This window comes from Malania oleifera, unplaced genomic scaffold, assembly GCF_029873635.1.
Source record: "Malania oleifera isolate guangnan ecotype guangnan unplaced genomic scaffold, ASM2987363v1 ctg559, whole genome shotgun sequence".
NCBI lineage: Eukaryota > Viridiplantae > Streptophyta > Magnoliopsida > Santalales > Ximeniaceae > Malania > Malania oleifera.
Genome location: NW_026652084.1, coordinates 57,813 through 71,031, shown reverse-complemented (window position 1 = coordinate 71,031; position 13,219 = coordinate 57,813). Strand labels below are relative to the sequence as shown.

The 13,219-nt window shown below is 34.4% G+C and overlaps 1 pseudogene; it reads left to right on the top strand.

Annotated features, from left to right (window-relative positions):
- Window positions 1-687: 687 nt before the first annotated feature.
- Window positions 688-3,584, top strand: LOC131147209 (basic endochitinase-like; annotated as a pseudogene).
- The last annotated feature ends 9,635 nt before the right edge of the window (window positions 3,585-13,219 follow it).

Genomic DNA, 13,219 nt, shown 5'->3' with positions numbered 1-13,219 from the left:
TGTCACTAGAGTTCTTAATCCACTTACGGGAGATTGTATTTTACATTAAACCATCAAAAAATCAGAGGTTGCTACAATTTTCCAAAACAAATGGCTTAAGTAAGACAACCAACCAACATAGTTGAGCATGAAATCAAAAGCTTTTCAAATCTCTTCCAGACCTTCCACACCCTTCTTCACATTTACCTTCCTACTGAAGTGAATATAACAACACTTGCAATGCCAATAATATCAACATAAGGGAACTTTATAGAACAACATAAGCCCTGACTATGTAAGAAATTGAAAAAGAAAGGGGAATGGGGGCAATGAAGTAATGAACCTTGGTCATTTCTCCTAACAAAAGGGTGAAAAATGTAAATCCAGCTTGACAAAGCCACAAGGGACCAATGGAAAGATGAAGCAAGATGATATAATCTAACCTAAATATGAGGAAAGAAATTAACATAATTACTAACTTAATGTCAACACTTTTAATGGCAAAGAAAATTATGCTGTCGTGATAGGGAAGAAAAATTCTCTCCTTAAACTTCCATATCTAACTCATAAGTTACATATAAAAAAAGACAAGACAAGACAAGACAAAACAAGACAAAATAAAAAAAGAAATAAAAAAGGGAGTGTTCTTTCTCAAGAGCCTATAAATACGACCCCAGACCCTTCCCCTCACCAAACCAAAAACCAATCATGAATTTCTACACCATCCTAGCGTACCTTTCTCTCCTCTGCATCGCCGGAGCCTCCGCTCAGCAATGCGGAGAGGCGGTGAACGGAACCCTCTGCGCCAACGGGCTGTGCTGCAGCCAAGGGGGTTACTGTGGCACAACCTCCACCTACTGCTGTGAGGGCTGCCAGAGCCAATGCGCCTGCCAAATCCCTCCGCCACCTCCCTACGTTCCGCCGCCGCCCCGCGCTCTATCCTCCGGCAGCCAGGCCCTTAAATCCATCATTAGCGAAGAAGTCTACAACGAACTTTTGCCGCACCGTGCTACGTCACCGTGCCTAGGGGCGTTCTACACCTACGATGCTTTTATCCAAGCCGCCAGCTTGTTTGAAGAATTTGCAAACGCCGGTGACGAAGAGACTAGGAAACGGGAGGTTGCGGCGTTTCTGGCCCAAACCTCGCAGCAAACCACAGGTTATATAATTGATCAGTTTGCATTTCTGCCATTTCGTATCTAAAACGACGTAAATTAATGGGCTGACTGACATAAAATTTCGTTGGTAAAGAGTTACCCGGACCTGGTCACTATGACCTCCTTTGCGAGGAGCATCTCTTCTTCTAAAGTTTTCAAAAGTTAGGAAATAGTCAAATCAAATTATAATTAATTTTTTTCATAAATATTATTAAAATATTAATTGAATTAAAGTATAAATATTCATAATTGATATACTTTCAAATATATGAGCTTTAATAATGATGAAATATATTTTTCTATCATAATTAAAAATATAATATGAAAAAAACTCAAATTATATACAACTTAACACAATCTATGAAACTAAAAGAATAGAAGAATGAAGATGCAAGCGTCAAGTTCAAGATCATCACAAGAATGAATATTTAGAATTGATTGTATTTGCATATTTTATATGATATAATTAGAAGCTCGAATATATCCTAAACAGACTTTAGGACTAATGCAATTCATGAAAAAAAACATTTCTATGATTCTAAGTTGAAAGAAAATTTTCGAGGCAAATTTTTGAGGCCTCATCAACGAACCCAATGGCATCATCGACAAATTTATGAAGGTCACTCGGTGATGAACAGTGTTGTCTCGTCAACGAACAAATACTGAGAGCTCAAAAAGTTTAGACAATGCTCTCGTCGACGAACTCATGGCCTCGTTGACGAGGATCGGGACGCTGAAACCCATTTTAGTGCGGACGTGGACGAAAGCTTTTGTTTTTAACTTGATCCAATGGCCAAGATTAAATCTAGGGCAGACAACACTTATAAAACTAACCTAAGAACCCTAATGCTTCACTTTTTGTATATTATTGGGAGCCTTGAACGTATACGCATCTCGGGGAAGCATTGAACACATTGCTAAGCCCTTGCCTGCGATTTCAAAGCATTTACATCAAATCTAAGCCTGGGTTACGTTGATTCTCAAAAGGCATTTCTGCGAATATTGCGCAAACAACTTGGGTATTGAGGTTTGGTGATCAAACTATTTGTTTGCTTGTTCTCAAATATTTTTTAAAATTTATTCTCAAATATTTTTTTTACAAACTTATTATTGAATATTTTTATTTGAGAGATTGATCTTGATTTATTAATTAATATCCAAAGTCTCCAAATTAATTAACAACACGCCTGTCCCCAAGCTCCTCTATTGGTTCAAGTTGGTGGGGAGTTACGAAATATTAATTTATTAAATTTGTGAATAGGATATCTTTTAGAGGAGGGGGGATTGAAAACCATATCCTTCCTTCTTAATTAATATAGTATATAGTTCATGAGATATACACTCATCGATTTACTTGCAGCAAGTCAATTATTTGTCAAAGAAGTCATAAATTATATGTTTTTAATCACTCAAATGAAATTAAACCTATACTTCAGGGTCCTATTTTTAATTTTTTAATAATTATAAAAACATCATCTTCTAATCTTAATTTTTAATATTAACAAAAAAATTGAGAAACAATAAAAGATAATTTTCAAATTTCATGCACATTTGTATAAAAATTTAAACATAAAAAAAAAATATATTATGTACTCATGAATTAATTGATGTTATCAATTAATGGATAAATTCAGGAGGATCGGACACTGCACCGGATTATGAATATTCAAAAGGTTATTGTTGGATTCATGAAGGAGGCTCCAACTCTACTGACCAACTCCCTGATTATTGTATTCCAAGTAACCAATACCCATGTGCACCTGGCAAGAAGTATTATGGCCGAGGTCCCATTAAACTTACCTAGTAAGTAGTCATCTGAACTTAGAATATTATTTTTTATTTGTTAGTGTTTAAAGAAGTACCTCATTTATGAGCTCACTTATGTAATTTAATTACTAGAACATAGGAAATTAAATATAGTATTATAAAACAAATACACTTTATTCACATAATTCAAATTTATTCACGCACGACATTCTTTACAATGTGTTGTAACAAAGTGATACAAAAACATAATTTTTGCAGCAACCTCAACTATGGTCCGGCATCGCATGACTTAGATTTTGATCTACTATATAACCCATACTTGGCGGAGACTGATTCATACATATCTTTTGCGGTAGCTTACTGGTTTTGGATGACTCCACAACCACCAAAGCCCTCATGCCATGACGTCATGACTAGTAACTACACACCATCAGTTGCAGACATTGCTCTGGTCGGAAAAGAGGTTTTGGGCTTTGCACCAACATCATCAACGGTGACAATGAATGTGATGGTCGTGACCCAAAAAATCATGAACAATTCCGTATTGGGTGCTACAAAAGATATTGTGAAATATTAGGTGTGGACACCGGCGACAACCTTTGTTGTGTAGACCAGAAGCCTTATGGTTTGACCCTCAAGAAAAAGGGGACCAAAAGAGGTGGTTCCTATTCAGATCTGTAACTTCAAAGCTACCTGTAGATCAAGCGAGCTACAAATTAATTTGAAGTTACTTGTGGTTTAAGCTAGCTACATATTGTAGTAAGAGTTTATGGCAACGTGATGCATGTGTAATACAGTGAAATCTGTGGCAATAAGCAGTTGCTAAATATGTAGCCTATTATGACTAATAAATTAAATGAGGTGTTAATTAGTAAGTTATATCATGATTTGTCATTTTATTTCAAAATCATCATCATAACCGTCTTGGAATAATGTCTATCATTAATTATTCACTGTAAGAAAAAGTTTCGTAGGAGACATATGAGCACATGTAGTGTTAATTAGTTAATTATATCATGGTTCTAACTTTACTTCAAAATCATCATCATAATATTCTTCAAATAATTTCTATCACTAATTTTTCATTGTAAAAATAAAAAAAAAAAATGTCCCTAGGAGACATATTAGCATGTGTGCATATAATTAAAGTTTGGAACTTCTATATTAAAAACTTGTTTGAATTATGTGAGAGATAGGAAGGTGTATGGGATGAGATGTGGGTTTGCTCATGTTGTGAAGTTTAGGCCTAATGGGAGCTTCACTTTAACAAAACACACTATAGTAAAAAAAAAAAAGGCTTGTTACACCCCAAAAAAACACAACAAAATATGCTTTTCATTTTCCCTGGTGCACTTTAGCACATATGAGCTATATAGTGCACTAAATATTGGTTTCTTGATTTTCTTGATCTCAATTTTCTTTTTCTTTTTCAATTGTTATTATTATTATTTTTAAAATTTATTTTGGCTTTCTAGAGATATAGATCTATCTTTAGAAGGTTTAAGTTAGGAATTGGAGCTCTAGACTAGAAACAAGCCGAAAGAAGTTTTTGATAATGGTAAGTCACTATAGGAAGAAAGGGGATATAAAAGGCAAATGACACTGTTATTTCCCCTATGAATCCTTTAGGTCCTTACTCTAAAAAAAGATTCTATGATGTTTGATGTTGAGTTTGTTTCCATGGAAATGCATTAAGTGTTCATTAATGTTTGAGCACTTAGCACAAAATTATAATTGTTGCTGTTAAAATTTGGATTGATATTTTTTAAGTTGATCATGACTTCATCATCTTGAAAAGATAACAAAAAGGACTCAGATGACCTAGGATATATTCTTAAAAAGTCACTTCTATGCCTAAGTAAAAATAGTAGAAGCGTATGTACGGAATGACAACTCAATATTTATGTTTCCATATAATACTTAATATTTCATAAAATGAAATTCAAGTTTCACTACAAAAAATAAGGGTATTAGTGACAGTTTTAAACTGTCACCAATACTCAAAAAATCGTCACTAATAGTATTAGTGACGGTTTTCTCAATATTAGTGACGGTTCTAACTTTGTTAGCATATCTGCGGTTACTAATACTTATTAGTGACGAAATATTCAAATCATCACTAAAAATGAAGCATTAGTGATGGAAAAGAACCATCACTGGTAGCTTATGACCGTCACTATAAAATTGCACAAATGGTCAGCTCAACTTCGTCATTAAAGTGCATGTATTAGTGACAGACTTAATAACCATCACTAATATGACTGTAGTAGTGACGGTCAAGAAACTGTCACTAATAGTATGCTTTTTAGTGACAATTATTAAAAACGCTACTAATAATTGACTATTAGTAACGATTATAGAACCGTCACTATTATTTGGTCCCCATAAGATTGATTCTATAGTGACGATTTTGGTCATTTAGTGATGGTTTACAAACCGTCACTAATACTTCATCTTCCCATTATTATTAACGATTTTGCAAACCGTCACTAATGCTTTGAAAACATTTAAATTTTTTTAAAATTCCTGTAAAAATTATTAATTATGTTTTAAAATACATAAAATTGAACTAGAATTACTAAAACATTCATAAATTATTAAAATTTAAAATACAAATTGTTCAAAATTAAAATACATACAAGTACAAATTCAAATTAAAATATATAAATAAATTTTGTTTAGTTAACAAGAAATACAGGAAAAGTAAAAAATTGCTTGCATTCGACCCGACTAAAGTGTCTAGCATCATCGTAGTATTCTGAGAGCTTGAAACCCAACAAAATAATAATATCACAAGAAATTAGCTAGCTAGTATACAAAATGTGAACATATATATATATATATATATATATATATATATATATATATATGTAACGACTCAAAAATTCCTGCCATTTTATTATGAAATTATATTACTCTGTTACCCCTAATAAAACTACTATAACATGCCTATGCAATGAAAAACGTAAACCATAATTGCAATACTAGAATTTAAGTATTATTCCCAAAATATATATACAAATCACTCCAAAAACATCCCCTAAACCTCCTAGAATCTACTCAAAAATACATCTTCTTGAAACACTTACCTTGTAGACAGGGCAGTACAAATGTTCCCTCTATCTCCAAGCCTGATCTGCTCGTCTGACTGATCACCTGAAATATTTAAATTAATGGGATGAGACAACTCTGAGTAATATAATTTTCACGGCTTCTCCAATCCAAAACTTATTATCAACACTTATTAAATTCAACACTTCTACATAAGGAATTCCAAGTCACTTATTTATTTTTCTTGATTGTAGTAGATCATACAATTTGTGCATACAGAATATGTGGTACTTATTTGGCATCACCACTATGAATTTCTTGCAAGCATTATTTATTTGTCAAATAATGTCCTAATGAAATTTCTAAAATGTGAGCCTGTAATAGTAGGAGGCAATAGATGGCTGGATTCTTTTTCTTTAATATATTTTGCTTTGGTTGATCCTTATTCAAGTACAATGACCAACATTCAATAGGAATGAGCCACGTAGTAGTCATTATATGCTTATTACAGGAAAAGGCTCTAGTTTCACTATCTCAGCCCGCGTGCGAAGAATTTAGAAAGACGTGTGGCCATACCATCCTTGCAACCTCAATTTTTTCTTTCCTAACTATCATTTCCCTTCTTCTTCTTCTTCTTCTTCTTCTTCTTCTTCTTCTTCTTCTTCTTTCTTCTGAAGATATAATTAATTACTGGCTAAAGTGTACTAGTGGAGATCATCAGCAGTTACTTTGATCAAAGCATTTTCTGGGTGCTTGATTCGTCTTGTTCAGGTAATTACATTGATCTTTGATCTTGTTTTATTGGTATGTTTTAGCACACACACACATATATATATATATATATATATATATATATATATATATATATATATATATATATGCTTCTCTTCTCCTAATTGTTTAAAAAAGCTAAAAGCTCCAACCTACCTTCAAATTATACCTTCTGGAAGTCCTGAAATTGCATCTCTCATTTGAAGCTTCTAGATTTGTACGCCATGTGTGTATAAGATTTTTTTTTTCTCTTTGGCTTGTACGGTTCATTAACTATCTTGCAGATATTAGAGAAGTTGCAGCATCGTATAAAGATAATCTTTTGGCCTTACTAGCATGTTGAAACCCCAAAAAAAAATTCCTTTTGTTGCTTGAATCATTCGCCTAAATAGAAACAAAAATATAGTCTTTAATACTTGATAACATCGATATCCATATCCTTTGGATCCAAAGTATTTATGTTATCAAGTATTAAAAGGATGATTTGGTTATCAATTATTTTCTTCATTTATCTTAGATTAATCTTCACTCATTAGTTAATTAACTGTCTGATTTAGGGATGGGGTTAGCGAATCCCAGTTCAACCAGGTTTTAAACATTGAGCTAGATCAAATTATAGAGGTGTTTGTGCTTATCCAAGTCCTTTCTTTACACTTGTTACCCCAACTATTTCCTTGGATTAATTTGAAATAGATCTATGATCATAAATTTTTTAAAATTTTTTTAACAATGTTTCTTATGTGTATGTAAGTACCTTGATGAGAAGTGGTGTCCCAAATTTGTGGTAATTGTTGCTCATAAGAATCATCACACCAAGTTCTTCGAAGCTGGTGGGTGTCCACACAATGTTCCTCTTGGTAAGCTACTCTATAAGCTTAAGCTGAAAAACTAGTTACAACATTGCGCATACATGTCCCTTATTTTGTTTCTTTTTTGTTTTGGTTTTTCACTTTACAGGAACTGTCATAGACAACAAAGTTTGCCATCCCTGAAACAATGTTTTCTACCTATGTGCACATGCTGGAATGATTGTAACACATGAATTTTTGGTATTAATTAAGAACCTAGTTTTTGATAGTCGAATTTTCATTTTTTTTTGTTTGTGCTGAATTAATGTACATGATTGATCATAAGCTGGAACTAAATTGTCGGTGTATTTTTTGTTGTCTATCTCGTCAATTTTCACTTATCTTCCCCTCTCATATTGACCTACTCGTTGGATTGGTTCTAATTAATACTAAAATCAATGCATCTTAAGCCCTTCCATGTTTTATCTGTGAGATCAACTAGGTTGTCTCCACATGAGAAGTACTAGGGAGGACTCTATTATAGTCCAAAGGAATGTTGTAGCTATAGATACCATGTTTTCTAATGTGAACTAGTGCCTAGTTAAAACACCGCTATTTCTTTTTTCTTTCGTCTTCTGGGGTCTTGTTGGTTGGGAGATATAAACAAATTCTGAAATTGGCTATTTAACAATCTAGAATCCCAATTACTTTTTCACGTGTTAATGAGGTGGGATAATTAGATTTATTTCTGCCTTTCAACCATATATGCCAATTGTAATTATTTTACTGCTTTCTTTAATTTGCCGAGGACCACAAGGCCCACACATTTCCATGTGTTATTAGACGAGATTGGTTTTTCTACAGATGACCTGCAGGATCTTGTTCATTCTCTATCATATGTAAGTAGATTCGGGTTGTTGTAGCTACAAAAATAATGGTTATTGAATAGTTTTAATTAAAAATAATCTTGTTATTAGTGTATATTTATAACGTATGACTGTTATATTGTTGACTAGTGACTCCCATTGCCCATATTCAGTCTTGCACTTTGAGTTGTTTATTTGTTGTTGATCCAATATCCTATAATATGAATAATATCAAGTAAGTATTGGAGCTCAAAATTTGATATACATATCCACTTTGCAACTTACAAGCTCATGTTCTAATTAACTAATGCTTAAAATATAATTAATTTATCATTAATGTACAAAAATTAAATTATAAACTTATCATTGGTTGTTAAAAAACTTAAATTATAGTTTTTATTTGTTGTTGAACCAATATTCTATACTATGAATAATATCATTTAGCGTGGTGTGGGCATCCAATTATATAACGAATCATTATTGTAAAAATTTCGGCAGAGTCTCCTTTTAGAAAATGACCATATCTCATCTGTGCACCTATTCAAAGAAAAAAAATTTCCTAGACAATCAATACCAATATGTTCACAAATTTCATTCATAACTCTCATACACATTCAATGTATCAAATTACTGTAAAAATTTTGACAAAGTCTCCTTCTAAATATGACCATATCCCATCCATGCTCCTATTCAAAGAAAATATTTTTCCTAGACAATCGATACCAGTATATTCACAAATTTCATTCATAACGTTCATACACATTCAACGTACCAAGTTACTATAAAACTTTCGGTAGAGTCTCCTTTTAAAAATGATCATATCCATCCATGCACATGTTCAAAGAAAACATTTATCCTCTGTAATCGACACCATTATGTTCACAAATTTCATTCAAAAGTTATGTATAAGTCCATGCGAAACAATACATAAGAGCACCTATTCGAATCCATGCAACTATTAAAATAAAATAATTTTAATCGAGAAGGTGGGAATGGTCACAACATTCATTCACACCTATCATACACAACTTTAATTCACATATTCATGCTGTGGAAAATGAATAAATATTCCTAATTAAACATAAATAATGCAATGATGCTATACAAATGAAAAAAAAAAAATAGATGTTGTACAAATGAAATAAAAATAATAGATCCTACTACTCCGTGCTGCATGGAGGTCATCTCTAGCTTTGGGGTGGCTACCGTCTGCGTCTTCCCTCTCCTGGCTACTTATCTACGTTTGGTGTCCTGTCATGTCAACATGTTATATGTCCAGCATCTCCGCTAATAGGTACTGCATCATCTACATCCATGCGAAGCGAATGGGGAGCTAACACATATGAAGGTTCTGGACGAGACCGAGGTGGCATAGCGGGTGCATCCACCTCCTCCACATTGTGAAGGTCATCTAATAGGTATGACATGGATCGGGTGGCAGCAGAGTCAGGTGAGGTGTCTACCTGTTTACTAGACGAACCCGGAATATCGGCCCTTGCCGAAAGTGTATACGGTGTAGATGGGCCGAATACTTACTCCGCCTGTACAATGGGCCGCGAGAAGGTCAAACTCAATGGACGTCTGGAAGAAGCTGCTTGACCTCCTCGTGCTGGAGCTGGTCGACCTCCTCATGGAAGTGGGGCCTGTCGAGGTATATGGATCTTTCGGTCATCCTCATAGACAAGGTCCAATCCAGCTCTCGCTAAACTCTAAACAGTGGGATCTGAAGAGAGTAGATCAACCTCGTGTATTACGTCCGTCTGCAGTATACAAAAGAAACTTGTTATCACATTGACGTCATAACATAGACAGTAAAAAAAGTAGGTGTGCATTAAATTATTCTTACAAGGCTCATATAGACAGCAGCGGTCCTATCCACGAAGCATCGCGTGTTGGGACCTACACCACGTATAGTATGAGTCATTCGGACGCATCAGACCCTCCTCCGCCACTCCCTGTATAATGTACTCTCGCAAATGACACCATGCAATCACATACATATCATGCTCTCTCGCCCAGCCTATGGCCCCTCAACTACGTCCATCAATGTTGTGTAGGTCCTCCCCATGTACTTCTACCCTCGATGTCAAAAATCGATCAAGAATACCTTGTTGATAGCCAAATTGATGCACAACTCGGTTAGGAAGATACCACTCGATAATATGAAAGTATATGAGTGGCACTCGGGCTACCCACAGGCCCCTCCCGACTGCATATTCAATAGGTAGGTCGACTAGAATATCAACCATGTAGGGCGTCCATATGAATTGCACTTAAACATAAGTAAAATGTAAGAGAACTATTTATATCTGATAGAAAACAATTATGATGTGCTACACTTGAATTGGACTATACCTCATGCTCCTGGTGCATGTCCAACTCGAACCTGTACCAGGGCAACGTGTGTTGCGCAACATACGGCACCCTCAACTCACCCCTCCATTTGTACAAAATAAAATGTAAGTTTAATAGGTGTAACAACTTGTATGTATTACGAATTAGTGTTCTTAGTACTCATATCACAAATGCATTTTACATGAAGTTATTAACCAGAATACAAGTGGGACTGGGTCAATCAGATGACTGTGCTCGTCCCTCTTAATACGTATGACACCATGACGTGTAGGAGCTAAGGATATGAATCTCTCCTAAGCCCAAACCTATAGTAAGCAGAGTGGGTCAGAGATATCTTGCCACAACTAGTCAGCAGCGTGACACATCTCCCTATAAAGCCACGTTAATGTCGTAGACCTCCAACTGTACAAGCAAATCATTGTTAGGTCCGCAAGGAGTAGAAGGAACATTAGATGCACAAAACTCCATGAAAGGTCGCAAAACAATGTCCCACGTATCAAATGCAATAGGAAGGCTCATGCATGGCACACTATAGTATGCGCATCTGCATTTGTCGAGAGTTGACGAAACATCTCCCCCTTAAGAAACGTGAAAACTAAGAAGTAGTCCCAAAAATGGGGGTGAATTGGATTTAAAAAATTTCTCTTAATTCATTTTAAGACTTTTGAACCTCTTTTATTTCTTTAACTAATTCTTGACTTGTTTTTTTAATTTATCAATCACACAAGAACTTAGTTCTTTTTATACAATCCACAACACTATTTCTTAAACAATCAAGAAACCAATCAATCAACCAAACCAATTATCCAATCAAACAAAATATCCAAACCAAGATATAAGGTACAAGATTTCAGCTTTTGTTTGTTTGCAGCTCTATAGTTAATGCAATCCTTTTGATAATGAATTAGCTTTCTCAAAGTGATTTTCAACAAAACATTTACACTCTTCCCAAAATTTAGAATTCGAATAAACTCTTAGTTAATTTATCTTTGGGTGTTAACCAATTAACGTACTCTTTTATGGTTTCCACAAAGTATGGTTTAACCAATGTACTCCCTTTTGGTTTTCGCAAGCCAAATCAAAATTAGACTTTAATTTTACTTGATTTCCAAATATACATAGTATATATGGTTACAAATTAAATCATCCACGCAATATATATGTGCTGAAAATAAAGAGTAATAGAAAAAGAGAGCAAGACCACAGTTTTTATGAGGTTCGGCTTATACCCAGCCTATGTTCTCGCCTTTGGAAAACTACCAAAGGATTCACTAAAACCAGTTCCTTTTTCAGGCAAAACAACACCATTTACAAACTCCTTCAGTAGGTTAGAGCCCACCTCTCCAAACAATATACCTTCGTTCGGTCACTTCTTCAATTAGGCTAGAGCATCATCTCTCTAAGCGATATCCCCTCGCCTAGCCAACGATCCGAACACCTTGAATCATACAAGAACTACAAAAGATATGAAGTAAATACTGCGTACAATAACACTCTCAAAATAGAGTAGATTAGTACAATTTCAACTCTAGGTACTTCAACAATTTAAATACCAATAAGAAATAGAATTGAAGCTCAAGTGTAGAGATCACCAAGGGTTCTTTATTGTTTGAGAAAACTTAGTATGAGAACCATAGTTGATGTTTTAGCAGCAATTCAGATGATTTCCCCCAGCAAGAGTATGAGAAATATGAAACTTTAAGAGAGATTGAAAGATTTGATGCAAGTGTGCTATAAGATTGCTTCTTAATTGAATTCTTGGGATTAAAGGAGTATTTATAGGAATTTTAGGATTAGTTTCCTTGTTCCCTTAATGACTTGGACTGTCCACCAAGTTTTTACAATGTTCATATTTGAAGAACAAATTTTTGAAATTTTTTCGTTGGAGTTTTAAAAAATCAAATCCCGTGGAGTCAGTCGGCTGACTAGGTGACTGGGTAGTGTATTTTCCTGTAACGACCTACTATTTAACTTGGGTTTTTTTTTTATACTGTAAAATTTACAATGCTCTGATACCAAGCTGAATTAAACACAACCATCAACTTAAGCAGCGAGAAGCAGAAATCAAATAAAAATAGCCATAGTGCTAAAATATTTCCCAAAATATACATATCTGACTGTTTCCCAAAAATGCCCTCAACTAGCTAGGGCTATACAAAAATACTCCCAAAATACTCACTCTATTATCAGGGCAATACTGAGGCCCCTCTATCTGCGAGCTTGGTCTACTCGCCTACCTGGATCACCTGAAAAATGTTAATGTAATGGGGTGAGCCAACACTCAATAAAACGAGATATGCTATTGCTAGTGTGTGGCAAATGAGTTACAATACTATGAAAATATATTTCTATATAATCATGTATGACTAAATCTGTAAATAAGGTACAAATAATAGAAACCCCCACCATTTCCATGTTGCTCAACATATCTATATTTTAGGTTGCTATTCAAAATACTTCTAATGTACATAAGTATATTCCTTAT